Source organism: Alexandromys fortis, unplaced genomic scaffold, assembly GCF_014885135.2.
Source record: "Alexandromys fortis isolate MF-2015 unplaced genomic scaffold, M_Fortis_MF-2015_v1.1 scaffold_242, whole genome shotgun sequence".
Classification (NCBI taxonomy): Eukaryota; Metazoa; Chordata; class Mammalia; order Rodentia; family Cricetidae; genus Alexandromys; species Alexandromys fortis.
Genome location: NW_026068123.1, coordinates 1,675,769 through 1,688,129, shown reverse-complemented (window position 1 = coordinate 1,688,129; position 12,361 = coordinate 1,675,769). Strand labels below are relative to the sequence as shown.

Sequence of the window (12,361 nt, the reverse complement as noted above, 5' to 3'; positions counted from 1 at the left end):
TGAGAACTCACATATGGAAACAAAAGCACAAAACTAACTGAAAATGGCTCAATTCTTGATATTTTAAATCCTACTTCTATACATACTTTCTCCAACAAGGCCACACCCCCTAAGCCTCCCCCAAACAGCATCACCAACAGGGAGCCCAGTGACGTTCTCATCCAAACCCTTATGATGTAAGAAAAGAAGATTCTTAGTATGTTGGTGTACAGGATGCAGTTTGGGTAGTCCAGCAGCATTTGTCTCATGCTAGAAAGAGCAAGAATCCCGTGGTTAATCTGTCCACATGACTTGGATATCTCATCGGTCCCGTTTTGGCACTGGAGTCCTGAGGTGCCTGGAAAGCTGCTAATCTTTAATCTATGTTGAAATCCCAAAGATATTGGTTCTAACACTAGTGAGGAAATGCCTTGGCAACAGAGTAGATGGAGCCACGAGGGACAGTGAGAAAAGCAGGCAAAAAGGAGTCCCCTTCTTCCATGTCCTTTTATATTAGTGCCACAGAAAATGTAGGATAGGTCTTCCTGCTTCAAATAATCGGGTCAAGAAAATCCCTTGCAGGCAGGGGTAGGTAGATTTCTGTGAGTTCCAGAACAGCCTGGTCTACACAGCAAGTTCCAGGACAGCCAGGGCTAAACACAGCCTGTCTCAAACTCCTGCCCCCTTAAATAAAGAGAAATAATCCACTGTTCTTAAAGTTGATGGATATTTGTTTTAACATAGAAGCTCCCTTTCATTTACTTCTGAGAGCACCACCGCTGGGAGGGTGGGAAGCAGAACAGTGGCGGAGCGGCATCGGCATCATAGCATCTCTGTGCTAATAACGTGTGGGTGTTTATAAACTCATGATTAGGTTTATGGCATTTTCATATGTTATCGTAATGGCTGTAAACTGCAGAAGAACCCTAAAAACCATTTAACACTGAGGTAGGAGAACTACTTGAGCCTGGTAGCTCAAAGTCAGCTTGGCCTTTGTTTCTCAAAGAATTCCTTTATAATAAAATACTGTTTCTTTCTGAATGAAAAAAAGAGAATAAAAGAAAAGAAAAGACAATCCCTTGCAGGAATGTTAGTTGATTCCAGATATAATCAAGTTGGCAATCAAGATTAGTCATCACAAGGGCTATAGGGAAATGACTATTGTAAATATTTGCCACGCAAGCATAAAAATCTGAAGTTGTATCTCTAGAAGCCAAACTCAGTAGCATGCATCTATAATCTCAGCACTCACTCCTACATCAAAATACAGCGTGGAGACAGGAGAGTCCTTGGAAGGCCACAGGCCAGTTAGCCTGGTATAAGCAGCAGTGAACAAGATACCTTGTCTCAAACAAGGTAAAAGCAAGATACTAGACCTGCACACGGTTGTCCTGGAAGGTGTGGGCCAACACTCACCCATATGAACACTGTTTTGTATGGCAGATGATCCTTGGTAGTGGTGCTTTCTGTTAGGAATGAATGAGTTCATTGCCTACACAGCAAGCAGAACAAGAATAAGCCAGTAGCAGAAAGATAATAGAGCATTGTATCAGACACTGCCACCAGCAGAAAGCCCAAGTTAGGGTGCAGGGCAATGGTGGATAAAGAGGGTCTTAGAGTGTACCCTGGATGACAATTAACCATTCCCATCGCAGGTACTTTTATACCACAAGATAAATCAGCCTTTTGCTTTGGGAAGATACTTGGGGAAAGTTTACCTTCCAGCTAAGTTCAAGGACATAATGTTTTTATTCTGCTAACTTTCTCTTCTTTTTCAACATGATATTTTCATTCTTGGCCTGATCTCCATTCATTTTCTTACAGGGCCAGGGGCAGGGCAGTCCACCCCTGGATAGAAGGTCATGGAGGACACTCAAGACAAACATACTTAGGTCTGAAGTAGAGGACTAACCTCATTTCCAGAGTCAGTTTCTCAGTAATCTTAGACAGCACATGGCAGTGTACCAATACAATGTGTATTATATCGGTTTTTCAGTTGTACCTGTGTACAATTGTTCCTGCACAGAATATTCAGGGACTACAACGCGTGGATGAGAGCAGCGACATAGTCCCAATGCCATCAGTACAAGTCCAGCCACTAGTGATATCCTCCTTAGGTCACATTTATACGTTTCTCAGCCTGCAATCCATCCCAAGAATGAGTTATTTTTAATTTTGTTTGTAAATCAGAGATATTCTGAGAATCATCATTAAGGTCAAAACACCACATGACTGGAAAGTCTCTGCACTGCCGATGATGTACTATAATCAACAGCAGCTCAAACAAGCCTCGGCACATATTGATTAATCCAGTTCACTTTATTTTTGTTGTATAAAAACCCTTATGCGCTGGCCACAACTGGAGCCTGGGTTTTCTGAAAGGAGGCTCCCGGCGAAGGTTTTCACGAAGTGGTCAGTGAATTCCTTAATAAGGAGACTTGGTGGACACAGTCTGTTTACAGAGGTCACGGGTTAGATAGCTGCAGGTCTTAGGAATGGCATGTAAGGTGGTGTTGGCAACGTTGTGCAGGGTGGCAGTGCAGCCCCTGGATGATGATGGGTAGCAGTCATCAATACCAGCTTCTTGGGCACAGGGGCAGAGATGATGCCCATGTCTCTGGTGACAGAGATGAAGGCTGTAGGAAGTCCTACAGCCAGTAGTTACCCGCCCACTGGGACGTGGCCTCTTATACTATTTATGTCGATGTAGAGCGTGCCCGACTGGTTTCTTTTCCGGCTGCGGGATTCGGGTTCTGTGCTCCATTTCAGCAGAGGATTCTGATTTGTGAGTCTACCCCTAAATAAATAGCCGTCTATTTCTCAATTCTGAGCTGGTGTGGGATTTCTTTTAAGCGTCCTTCATTAGATGAAACTCATCAACACAGACCCACGCTGTCTGTTACCTTGCATGGAACAGCGTGGGGCTTTTGTTCCCCCAGTGGCCTCTCTGCACAGGGACAATGGAAAGCTTGACTAAGACGCTGGCTTGTCGGATGGCAGTGGCTACATCCTTGGAGCACTTAACACCAAGACTAATCTGACCATTGTAGTCCCCATTAGCCTTGAACCTGGTCCTCTGGCCGGCCTGAGTCTGCTTCTGCACTGGCATGATCTTTATTAGGGCCATACCCAGGAAAAATCAATTTTTTGAACTGACTTAATTTTGGGTTACTTAATGAGCAGGGAGAACAGGTTGATGTCCTCCAGGGACTTGATCTTCATGTCCTTAACCAGGCAGCCCAACTTGGTGACAGGGATCCAGTCCTTGTCATCTGCTTTATCTCCGAGAGTTCTGGGGCCTGCAGCCATGTCTAACACTGCTGCTGCCAAATCCTCCTCAGAAGTCTAATCTTACCCTGGGGCCTCCTGCCACACTGGCTTCATCTGCCATTTAGTGTTTTTCCAAAGAAAAAGAAACCTGTCTAATTCTTAATAGCAGCAAAGGCTAAGGCAGCGTTGTTCACTACTTCAGTGGTGAAGCTTCTGAAATTTCATTTTGCAACCTGGTCGTAAGCCCTGGAATGGCTAGCAAAGATGCAGTTACTGCAGTATTAGTCAAAGCAGGTACACAGGTGAGGTGGTTATACAAGATGCAGGGAGAGTGTGCCTGACACAAAAGCGGAGTTCTTTATAATTAGAAGGCTTATTATTATAAAGAAGTATTACACACTATATCCCTAGCAGATAGCCCATATATCTCACTAGTGTATGATCAGAAGGTATGTTAAAGCAAACACTGGAGCTGGCTTGTAAGAAATGGTTCTGTCCATAGACTTCCATTAAATCCTGAGAGTGGGACAGTTAACACAAAGACAGTACAGATTAACAATGTCAGTGGTGGCAAAGTGTGTAGGAGTCTCGTGGATTAGCATTAAAAGATGATAGCAGAGCACGGCATTTACAAATGTCTGCACAGATAATGCCCATCTCTATCAGCTTGTCTGTAGAGATTTGTTTTATTTTTTATTATGTGTATGTATACATATGAGTAAAGGCACTCACTCCTGCCTCTGCCTCCTGAATGCTGAGACTAAAGGTGTGTGCCACTATGCCTAGTTTATAAACTTGTTTTTATTTTATGTTTATATATGTGTGCCTGAGTTTTCACAAATGTGCCATATACATGCAGGAATCCACAGAGGTCAGAAGAGGGTGTCAGATTCCCCTGACATTACAGATGGTCATGAGCCACTTTGTGGATGCTAGGAATCAAGCCCAGCTCCTTTGCAAGTGCAGTAAGTGCTCTTAATTGCTGAACCATCTCTCCAGTTTCTACAGTTACTTTAAAAATTTACATTCATTTATTTCCATGAGGAAGAGAGTGGGTATGCACATGACATAGCATCATTGTGGAGGCTGGGACAATTTGTCTGAGTGTATTTTCTCCTACCACATGGGTTCCCGGGTTCAAACTCAGTCCTCATGCTTGGTGGCAAGTGCCTTTACCCACTGAGATATTGCAATGGCTGCCTTTTATATTTGATGTAGATAAAGTCCTTATCATCCAATGAGTTGCTCTAGGGAATCCCATGGTGAAATCACAGTTGTTTTTCTGGGGTGATCAGTATTGTTCTTGAGAGGAGATGTCTTCATGGGCTTGGAAAATACCTCGGTGGTCCCTTCTTGTAAGCCACTAGGCTGACAAGGGTGGCGCAGCCGGTCAAGCAACAAAGAACCAGCACAGCTCCCAGAAAAAGAAGAATGTTGAATTGGTCAGTATCAATCAAGCAGCCTTCAGCAGCATGCTGAGACATTAAGTATAAAAGATATAAAATCCAGGTTCAATGAATCCCAGCACTCAGAAGGCAGAGGTAAGCAGATCTCAGAGTTCGAGGCCAGCCTGGTCTACAGATCAAGTTCCAGGAAAGCCAGGCTACGTAGAGAAACCCTGTCTAAGAAAAATAAATAAAATAAAAACCAGGGTTCACCAAACCCATGTAAGTGATGGGCGTATGGGACATTGGTCATCTTCTGGGCAGGAGACTACTACTGTTTCATCCTAAATTTGTGCCACAATTTTCATAGCATGTGGAGTGCTCTTAGAGGGTTCTTTATATCCAGCCTTCATCAAGTATTGATTAATCCAAAGCCTTTGGCTCCTTATACTGTCGGCAGTAACAGAGGGTTCCCTTGTTTTACCTTAACTTCCTCAAATGGAAAAAGCACTAAATGAACTAGTCTGGCACATCTTTGCATGGGCAGATCTTTGGCTCCAACGGATTTACATCGCCTTAATCTCCCTTCAGTGGTCTGTCTGGATCAACCTCCTTAGTAGTTGAGGTCCCAGATAGCTGGACTTGCTTTTCCCAAGGTTAACGCAAACAATCTAGGAGGGAATAGTGTACGCTACCAGCAGGTATAGCACGTAGCGTGGACTCTGACTGGCACTCCATGGAGAAGTACAGATCAGTCGCACTGAATCAGGAGGTGCCCAGAAAGGCACCTGGGCACCAAGCCTTCACCTCCCTAGACAGCAGCAATATTGCTTCATCTTTTATCTCCAACTATGGTTTAGAGATTTTGAGTCATAATCCATATAAATGTGTTTCATTTTGTTCTGTGGGCCTATTATTTAGGTCTGTACTGTTTCCAGTAAATGATCATAAATACTTGATGAAAGTATTTATGGAATGAGCCCAGCCCTATCTGTTTTAATTGCTGTTTTGGCATCTGTGGTGACTATTCTTGGTTGTTAACGTGACTATATTTGGAATTAACTAAAACCCAAATGGTTGGACCCACCTGTGAGGGATTGTTTTCTTGATTACATCTTTAAAATGGAAAGACCAGGGAGCATGGGGACCTTGGGAGAGGGGTGAAGGGGAGGGAGAGGCAGGGAGGGGAACAGAGAAAAATGTAGAGTTCAATAAAAGTCAATAATAAAAATAAAATAAAATGGGAAGACACTTTTAATCCAGATCTTGAGGTGGGAAGATCCACCTTTAATCTAGGCCACATCTTCTGGTAGCAGCCTCTATAAAGGACATGGAAGAAGGGAACACTCTGTTGCCTGTTTGCTATTGATAGCAAGTTCATTCCTTCACTATCATTAGAGAACACGTCTTTGGGATTCCTGCGTATACTGAAGATCATCTGAGATCTTCAGCCTCATGGACTGATCAGCTACTGGATTCCTGGGCCTTCCATTGGTAGACAGCCATTGTTGGACTAAATGGACCACAGCCTGTAAACCTAAATTCTAAAAATTCTCCCGTATATATAATACATATATTATGTATATTATATATGTGTTATGTTATTATATATAATATATGTATATATCCTATATGTGTTATGTGTGTTATATGTTATATAAACATGTATCTATAAGTATATGTGTTTACATAGATTCATTCTATAAGTTCTGTTACTCTAGAGAACCCTGACTAATACAGCATTAGTTTATGTTTATTAGTTTATAAAAACCATTTATGTTTTTCTACCAAACCCTCAGCTTTCAGATAATAATGTGATAAATCCATTTTATACCATGCATCTTAGTACAGTCCTATATTAACTTACATTTGAAGTGACTCCCATATCACTCTGGGTTCATATAGGCATATCAACCTTAGCATTATAAAGAGTCCATAAAGTATTCATTTGGGTAGCATGGGTATATGGACATACAACCAAATATCCGGATGTATGTACTTACCATCACAGAGAAGGACTAGCAATTTTGAGATCAGGTCAAAGCTCCCACATTATTGATCTACCAGATTTGTAAATACATTCTTTCCAATGATGCAGGATATTCCACTTCTGCATCCACTGGCAGAGGGGATCTTTGAGGATGCTCTTCTTTATAATACCCTGAGTACGAGGCATCCCATAGTGCTGTGCCCACCTGTGAGCAGCATACTCTCCAAGACGTCTGGATTTGTGATAAACCCATTTGTGCTTGTCAGAGGGAACTCACACACTCCGTGGAATCTGAGCTGAAGAGTCTGGGCTGAATGCTTGTTCTATGGAGATAAGTAAGCACATTGTGAGTATCACCATGAAGTACAGTGTCACTGACTAACTGCTACCAAATATCCTCCCACGCAGGTTTTCTCCATATTTCGTTGCCACTTGTAGTCCATTCATGTTTTGTTATCAGGCCATCCAGATGGCCATTTCTTTTGCCACAGACCACTTGGTGTACACCCATGGCATTGTCCTGAGTCAGTATGAATAGCTTTATAGACAGCTTATACCTCTGCATATTGGCTGCCCATACCAGAGACTGAGGAGACAGTTGATTGAAAGACTTTCCTCAACCTAACTGGAATGGAAATTATCATTACTTCATGCCCCCATCTAGGAAGCTGGCCACTTTTTAAATGGAACTGTAGCTTGTTTAGCATAAATTCCCTCCTCTAATCTAGTAGTTGTAACTGATTTTCCTTTGAACAATTTTGGATTGCCATAAATTAAATGGTTTCATCTCCAGTACTCACCCAAGTTAGGCTAATAGTAGGTGACCCATTTTTCCAATAGATTTTAATGTGGGGCCTGAAGTCTTTACAGATAAAACCTAACTTTTGGATCTGGGCTTTCCAGTTTTGAGGACAAGTCAGCAAACAAAGCAGAAAGAGCCATTGTAGCCACGGGGACTGTAGGGAGGCATCAGCCAGGGGCTTCCAGAGGATAAGGATGCTTTCTGTAATGCAATCTTTTATCTTTAAACATCTGTCACTGCTCTTAGCTAGTCACTCCATCTGTTTTATCATATGGCACTTCTGACTGAAGGGTAGTGAACATTTGTCTCTGAGAGATGTAAGCTCTCTTCCCATGGTGCACATGGGGCGGGCACCTTCTCACAGTCCAGTCCCAATCCTCTCTTTGTGTTACCTTTTGAATCACTAAGGCAATAAACTATCTGTATCATTTACTAGCAGAGTTCTGATAATTTGCTTATAAGCAGGAGATGCAGTTTTAATTATCTTATTGGGGCCAGTGAGATGGGTCAGAAGGCAAAGGCACTTGCTGCCAGGCCAGATGATCTGAATTTGATCTGTGGAAGAAAAGAACGAACTCCCAAGAGCTGCCCTCTCACTTCCACACTTACTTTGTGTCATGAGCGCACCCAGCACAAATAATTATTATTATTTTAGTTGTCCTGTTCCTGATTTGTATTCCTAAAGTAGGGTTGTTAGATCACCAGCCACTGCAGCACTGAATGGCTTCAGGATTCTTCCATGGTTTGTACATAATCCTTTAAGGAGGATGATGGGTGATTAGCTGTGGGTCACAAATCATCAGTCATGTATGTGTCCCTGAGTGTCCCTCATAGCCAGTTCCAACATGTTGGTACTGTCAATTGACCTGCCTGTGCATCCATGGTTTAAGCCTTTATGCTTCACTCTTGGAACATATTGCACACTGCAGGTTCTGTGGTGACAATTGCAAATTTAAGTCTCTTGCATCCAGTTTAACACCAGTGACTCCTAGGTCACACAATTGCACCAGCTATCTTAATCAGGGCTTCCCAAGCCTCTGGGTTGCCCTTGGAAATGCCATTTATTTCTTGCCATGTAAAATATTACATCAGGTACCCAGATCTTATGTGGGACAATGGTTTGTATTCTGTCAATTATATCTTAAATAAACGCTGATTGGCCAGTAGCCAGGCAGGAAGTATAGGCGGGACAACCAGACAGGAAGTAGAGGCAGGTCAGTGAGTACAGGAGAATTCTGGGAAGAGGAAAGCTCTCTCTGCAGTCCTGTCCCAGCCACAAAAGAAGCAAGATGTGACTGCCCCACCAAATAAGGTAACGAGCCACATGACTAACACAGACAAGAATAATAGGCTAATATAAGTTATAAGAGTAATAAGAAGTCTCTCTTCTCTCATAAGTCTAATCCTCAATCCATACATACATTGCTGTCCCAGGCATAGGTGTCAGGATCTCAATTTGGCCAAACATTTGCCAGATGGCCTTTCTGGGCATTGGCCCCCCATTTCTTCTCCTGCACTTGTTCACTAAGGATGTATGTCTGCCATTGCAACATCAACAGCTCTGCAAATCTGCCGTCTCCTTTTCCCATTGAACATTTCTCTGTCTTCCCCACCTCCAACTGCAATCGCTTTCCACTAGGCCATTAGCAAATACCAGCCTCACCTGTCCCCAAGAGTCATATTTCTCGCAGCAACCATTTTCAAGGCCTAAGCCACGTGGTGTAGCTTCAAAGCTTTCAACTTTCTGGCCCACTCTTCACAAAGACCAGCCTCATTCATTCACTACAAAGCCAGTTCACTAAAGAGAAGTTCTTCAGAGCCAGGGATTTGCTCAGCAACCTTAGAACAGAAATGCACCGTATGGAAGGATCCCTGAGAGCCATGTATATGATTTTAAAAGAATAAAACAAGCAGCAGAAACACACTAGAACATGAGGCTAGACACTTACACCACCCAGAAAAAACTGTCTGGGGGAGCCCTAAACACCGAAACAGCAAGCTGGGGTGTCTGACCACCGAGACTCCCAGGCAGAACGTGTTTTCCTGGTTGATACTTCCCATTGGCAGTTCACACCCCAGGCATCTTTTTATCATGGAATTAAACAGTAGCTGAGTCTTTGGCTTTGGAAAGCCGCCTGGGAATGCTTACCTCCCAGAGTGTTCAAGGACATGGCACTTTCACTCCTTCTGAAGGTCTTCATAGATCTTCTGTGGTTTGTTCTTTCTCCTCACAGGGCCAGAGGGAGCTAGCCCGTTCCCAGGCAAGAGGTCTTGGGGGACACTTGAAGATAGCATGCTTGGGTCTGAAGAGCCAGGTTCTCAGTAATCTCAAATTGCAGGACAATTTATTAATGTGACATTTATTACACACACACACACACACACACAACATATACACATACACCCAAAAGATAAAGGGGCTAGGGAGATGATTCAACGGATAAAAACCATGCCAAGAAAATATGAAGATTGGAGTTTGCACCCTCAGTATCCACATGAAAGCCATGGCTTTTACACGGGTGTTGGAGATCTGAACTCTGGTCCTCACTCTTGCACAGAAAGTGCTTACCCATATAGGCATCTCTCTAGACCCCTGAATACAAAAGTTATTTAACTATGTGACCATCTGGGGGTCTGTTCTAAAATCATCAAGCTATAGATAGCACAGTTTGCTAGATCTGACACTTACTAAATGCTCAAAGATGAATGGAAGTGGGCTGGACAGATGTCAGTGGTTAAGAGTGTTTGCTGCTCTTGCTGAGGACTTGGGTTCAATTCCCGGCTCCCACATGGCAGCTGACAACCATCTGTAACTCCAGTTTCAGAGGTTCTTTTTTTTAAAATATTTATTTATTTATTTATTATGTGTACAATATTCTGTCTGTGTGCATGTCTGCAGGCCAGAAGAGGGCACCAGGCCTCATTCCAGATGGTTGTGAGCCACCATATGGTTGCTGGGAATTGAACTCAGGACCTTTGGAAGAGCAGGCAGTGCTCTTAACCACTGAGCCATCTCTCCAGCCCCAGTTTCAGAGGTTCTAATGCCCTCTTCTGACCTCCTATGCACCAGGTACCCACATAGTACACAGACATACATGCAGGCAAAACACACATTCATAAAAAAATAAATCTTAAATTTTTTAAAATGTTTGTTGGTTTTCTTTTCTTTTTCTTTTTCTTTTTTCTTTTTTGACTTTTGGTGACCTGAAGCCACAGTTCTTAGTTTCTGTCTCTGGTTCTGGTTCGTACCTGAGATAGATGTGTGTGTTCCAGTTGGCAATGTGCAACAGGTCTGACTATGGACCATTAGAATAGATGCAGAGATTACAGCCTGAAACCTCGAGGCAGTAGCTTCAAATAATTAGTCCCATTCCACACACACACACACACACACACACACACACACACAGGGTGTTACTATGTTTTGTAAGTGGAGACTGCTCATTCATTTCCCGGTCACCCAGACCCAAATAATCACACAGAAACTATATTAATTACAACACTGGTTGGCCTATTAGCTTAGGCTTCTTATTAACTGACTCTTATATCTTAAATGAACCCATTTAAGGCTATGGCCTACCTGGTAAAGTTCTGGTGTAAAGTTTCAGCGTCTGTCTCCTTTGGTAGCTACATGGCGTCTCTCTGACTCTGCATACACTCTCTCTCTCTATCTGGGCAATCCACTCCTATCAGAGATTCTTCAGAGGGTCTTCCTTGATTTTTGTTAACCCAGAATGAATCCACAGCCTCTCATTTCCTGTGGAGAAAAGCAAAACCTCTTCTCCAAAGTAGTATATTTTTTATTTAAATTTTGAAGTCAAGGCATTTTCAAAATATATATGTTGGATTACTCCAGTAGCATTTATAATCAAATATCTTTTAGCAACTGTTGCTCCTTCCTCAGCCATCAAACAATTCAAAGAGAACACTGTATGTTATTGTGTGATTTTCTGTGTATTTTCCATCTTTACGTGGCTTTATTTTAAACTCTATTTCTTTTATTTTTATTTTTGGGTTTTTTTGAGACAGGGTTTCTCTGTGTATCTTTGACTGTCCTGGAACTCACTCTGTAGACTAGGCTGTCCTTGAACTCACAGAGTTCTGCTTGCTTCTGCCTCCCAAGTGCTGAGATTAAAGGTGTGAGCTGCCACATCCAACTGTTCCCCCCTTTTATTTTTAAGAATTTTAAAATTCTTTTTTTTCTTTTCCAAGCCTACACATATTTTTAAACACACTGTAAAATGTTTAGAGGTTTTTTTTTTCCCCAGCTGAATCTACCTTTACTGTATCTCTCGCTTTCTTCTGACCACATGAGTCTTTAATTTGCTAAGCAATATGGCTAGGATTAAAGTGGTGGCTTTGACAGCTGGATCCACCCCATTCCTTAGCTTTCTGAGAGTCTAGCTTCATGGCAGTGGTACTGGTGGGAGCCATGTTATTTTCATAACTCTGAAGTTTCAAGGTCCCTGCCACCACAAAGAAGCATGCTGTTGTGCAATTTATAAACACCACTTAAGTGTTTGTTGGTGGGGCCTTTTAAAAGAACTGCAAAGTTTTTGCAGCTAAAGCTGAGTCAGGAAGCATCACTTAAATGAGACACACTTGCTTCTAGCAAACAGAGCCCACCTGAGAAAATACTGCTACCAAGAAGCTGTGCTTACCTCTGTTCTTTTGTGTCTAGAATAACTTCCCAAGCTCTCTTAGATTTTATGTGGATATAGTTGCCCATGTTAGCACCATTTTGTAAGTGAAGACTGCTTGTTTATTTCCCGGTTGCCCAGACCCAAATAATCACACAGAAACGATATTAATTACAAAACTACTGTGTAATCTAGGATGGCCTCAAAAGCTGTCCTGTTGCCTGTCTTCTGAGTGCTGAGATTACAAGTGTGCACTGTCACTCCTTCCTGCCTGCCCTGTATTTATTTTTATTTT

At 42.5% G+C, this 12,361-nt stretch overlaps 1 pseudogene; it reads right to left on the bottom strand.

Annotated features, from left to right (window-relative positions):
• Nucleotides 1-2,321: 2,321 nt before the first annotated feature.
• On the bottom strand, nt 2,322-3,457 carry LOC126490540 (40S ribosomal protein S2-like; annotated as a pseudogene).
• Nucleotides 3,458-12,361: the final 8,904 nt, after the last annotated feature.